The 4,390-nt window shown below is 40.5% G+C and overlaps 1 protein-coding gene across 1 annotated transcript in view; it reads left to right on the plus strand.

Annotated features, from left to right (window-relative positions):
• The first annotated feature begins 2,557 nt into the window (after positions 1-2,557).
• Positions 2,558-4,390, plus strand: part of rit1 (Ras-like without CAAX 1) — a 10,781-nt gene continuing 8,948 nt past the window's right edge. The window contains exon 1 of the mRNA XM_012834462.3: positions 2,558-2,787. The gene's annotated coding sequence lies outside the window, so the exon portion shown is untranslated. The remainder of the gene's footprint in view (positions 2,788-4,390) is intronic.

The following is a 4,390-nucleotide window of genomic DNA, read 5'->3' on the forward strand; positions in this document are numbered from 1 at the left end:
AGCTCGAATATCAACAACCTTTTGCCAGGATTGCAAACTGTACCTTTAAGAGCCCACCCGCCTGCCCACCTAGTCATTCGGTCCGCAGCACAATTGGATGAAATGATCCTGATGGGTAGTGAACCACGGCTCAATCACAGTAGGTTTGCACTATATCCCCAACAGCATTTGTGTGTGTGTGTGTGTGTGTGTGTGTGTGTGTGTTAGAGAGAGAAACAGATAGAGAGAGGGGTGTGCAGTGAATGTTTGTGGGAGGCAATGTGTGTGTGTGTGTGTTTACATGTATGTGTGTGTAAGGTAACGTGTTTGTGTGCTGTGTGAGTGTGTGTGTGTGTCTGTGTGTGTGTGTGAGTTTTTGCATTGCAGTGATGACACTGCTGCTGAAAGCCTGGGGGTAGAGCACAGACTCATATGCACATGTTTCCAGTGCTAACACGCACACACACACACACACAAACACACAGCACACAGGCCAGAAGCCGTGAGGGATTGATTGGCATTGCAGACAGACAAATACTGTTAAAGTGTGTGTGTGCATTTGTGTGTGTTTAACAGCTTTTTAGGACAGTTATACATTTTTTTTATCCTTTTTTTTTCCCCCTCTATTTTCTCTTTATTTTTTGTCCTTTAGCCATATTCTGTTTAATTCAGTCTATACACCTTTGTCATGTTTGTTCTCTGCTTCTCTCTGTGGCTGCTATTTTTCAGAAACACACTCACTCATACACACACACACACACTGTCCCTGTGTCTTTCTTCTATTCAAGACTCTCCTCTCTGTTCCTTCCTCTTCCACTGCACTGAAACAAGTGTGACTGAAATATACACACCAGTACACACCTAAAGAAGCATTTACACACCCTCACACACACACACACACACACACACACACACCATTTAAACGCCCTCACACCATCTCTGACACACACATACACATTGACAGGAAGAGCGAATGTTGCCTCTCAAAAAAGACTTGAGATGACAAAGTCAGCCCTAAACTCACATTTCAGTACAGGAATCGAGAGGTCTCAGTTCAAGACATGCATGCACACATGCATCCACACCCACTTACACACACACACACACACACACACTCACAATCAGCACCCGGAGCCTCTGCGACCTTTCCCTCTATGCAGACAAAGTCGTTCAACAAAGTTCAACATCAGTCACAGCTGTCTTGTTGTGTATATAAAACAACGTGCAGACATATTCTGCTACTCTCCAACACACACACACACACACCCAGTCACCATATGTAACCAACCACACCTATAGGCACTCTTAGAGGACACGGACAAAACTAGAATTTGGACTTCTAACCCCTTAGTTCCCCAGGTTCCACTATTCTCTCTCGGCTTTTTTGTCCGACACTCCAATTATTTAATTTCTTAAGAAGACATTTTAATGTTTTCATTCCTATGTTTTTATCAGTACATTTCCCCTGTTTTATGAAAAAAAGGCAAGCAACTCCCTGAAGAAGAATCCGTTTTTCATTCAGCCTAAAAGGGTAACCTTCCTTGCCTCCTTGCCCCCTCCGGGCTACCGTACCTGTTTTTATATAAATACACTTGTACATGAACATATCTCTGTGTAAATGACTGTTTGTTCTGATTCACTGCTGCACCGTTTTGATGCCTGACCCTGACTCGTCGTAAGTTCTTGTAAACCCCTTGAATAGTAAAGGGTACTGTCCCAGTATGCAAATGTCTTCTTCTGACCTTGACCTTTCATTTATTTTATTTTTTTAATATATATTTAATGTTTGAGGTCCCAAGCAACCTTTTTCCAGGCTTTCACTTATATCCAACTCCTCTTGTCTTCTCTCTCCCTGACAGTTTTCCCCTTGAGTTTTGCTGTTGTGTGTTGTACAGACAAACTAAGGTACAAAGAAAACAGAAAAAAAAAGAAAATTGCATCATTGTGATACCTGCTTGGCCCATTTCCAAAATTTTGTGGTCATTGATTTATTTGATGTGAGGGTGGGAAAGGGATAAACAATGGCTATTTGAGGACAAGTAACCCAGTATGTGTTAAAACTGCATAATGCTAATAAGTCTATGCTAATATAGTACACTAATGCTGAAATGTATGTAAAATTTGTTAACACAATGGACGTGCAAATAAAAAAATGATACACTAGATCCACGCTTCTCTCTGTTCAAACCTGTGTTCACTCTCATGGCTGTTATTTTAATATATCTACAAAACAGGCAAAATGGAGGGAGTGGGTGGCTGGCTGTATAATTTAATTGGAGACCACCAGAGCGTTTTTCATTAAGAATGCCTCCCCTGTGAATTGGTGCACTTTCTACAGTGTCACAATAATGAACTCCATTAACAAACTACAAAACAAAAAAATTATAGGCTACCATCATGCTTGGCCTACATGAATGCACACATACATCTACTGCAATATGAGTATTCTTATATTATATGATGTATATTTACGCTCTTCATTTGTAACATGTTGTAAGCTGTGTAATTAGGTTGGCTACAGGTAGCCTATACCTTAACAATAGAGTGGCTGACAAAACCAAGACGAATGGACAAGCAATGAAAATGTCAACCTGACCTACCGTGCCCTTGCCTGGGTACAGTATTCTACAGCTTCCTGTGTCGGTTGAGACCGTAATTCTACGGCCACTAGGACCCTACGGGCTACTGACATCCGCACCAGTGTTTACAGTGAAAGAGAACTGTGGCAAGAATAATCAAACATCAAACGATTTATGCCCATCGCATCTGTATTCGGAAAATAATGAAGTCGACATTGCTGTGACACAAGTAAGTTCGCTTGTTCTTTTTAATTATATTATTGTAGGTAACCGCTTTGCCATCTAGTAGAGCAACTTTTTAGCTGTTACAAGGTTTTAATGATTAGCTCTGAAGTTAGTAAGCTCTTTCCCGTAGAAAACGACTTGAGCTTGCATTGTTAGTTACATAAACAGTTCTATTGGCATGAAGCAGCACACAAAACTCGTTCCGACATGTGTCGAATTAGCATTTACAGACCAGTGAAAGTATTTTCAAAACCTTGTTTTGTCCTTCAAGTTCCGTTAGGTGTTTCATGTCACTGTTCCTACAAGTCTTTTTCCATGCGCTGAAGTTAAACGAACTCCGATTCAATTCGCATTGTCCGTACATGTAGTTGCTCATTATGTTGGATACATTTTATGTGCAACAAATTTCGGAAAGAATGAGGGTGTTCAGCTAAGTAAAATGACCTGATCATACTTTGGATGTTTTAGTCGTGTTTTCAAATAATTTCCACAATGGAGTCCTACTAAGACGAAGCGTTAACGTTACTTCTGACGCCACAGTAATCAGGCCAAGCTAGTAACTTAGTTATAGGGTCACGTTCACCTTGTAGCTGCAATTGACCCTCAGCGGAATGCAATCAGCCAGTTATTCGCCTTTATACATTGAGAGTAGTAAGTTAGCTCCTGAAAAGTTGGGACAGATTACTTTGTTAAGGGTATAACTTCATTTGGTTACTTGAAATATACCAGTCATATTATAATGACACTTTTTCGACATAGGGAGCCGCACAGGGACCAACAGCGTTTGGTTGGATTTTGATAGCTAATACTATTGATGTGAAACATTCCTCACTTTCACTTCAAACTGCCGAGGCCCAGCCAAACCACACGTCCGGGGCCTCTCCTAAAACCATGGCTCCAAAGAATGCCGAGCACAGGACGGGAAGTGAAAAACGTTTCGCTCCGTCGACTGCTGTGGCTGTGGTTCTCACGCTTTTTTAGCAATGACAGGAGCTACACAAATAGTTATACTTTTATTTCAGGGAAGACTGATGCTATTGATGCAAACCTTCTAATGCAAATAGGCCTACTGATATCGTGTCTGATAATACTTTCAACGCCACCCAGCCATACATTCCCAATACTCATGGTACACTCTGATCATCTGGAACTAAAAATGTTCAGGATTGCATCCTGCAAAATAGACATGGGCCTATTGCTTTTTGTCTTATAGTCGCTGACCAGTGGTCATATTATGGGTATGCAGAGTCGTCGTTTCTGTCTTGCCTAGTCTTGTTAACAAGGAGAACGTAATTTCTGCGCATAATAGAGCGTTGGTGCGTTCTGTAAAGACATTATGCACATAAAACATGATTATACCATTAAAAATAAGTAACACAATGCATGCATTCAATGTATTTCAACGAGAAAGTCTTTCTTTGGGGATCATTTAGTACTGTAGAAGAAGCACCAGTGTTGAGCACAATGCAAAAAAATAAAAATAAATCACTGCTGTTAAAATGACTCTTGCTCTTAAATCTCAGTCAAAATGAAATCACTTTTTGACTTTTTATTTTATTTTTTACTGCATCCTAGTTTTGACATGACATGTTAGTGAATTGAATTAT

The sequence above is a fragment of the Clupea harengus genome, chromosome 19 (genome assembly GCF_900700415.2).
Source record: "Clupea harengus chromosome 19, Ch_v2.0.2, whole genome shotgun sequence".
Taxonomy (NCBI): domain Eukaryota; kingdom Metazoa; phylum Chordata; class Actinopteri; order Clupeiformes; family Clupeidae; genus Clupea; species Clupea harengus.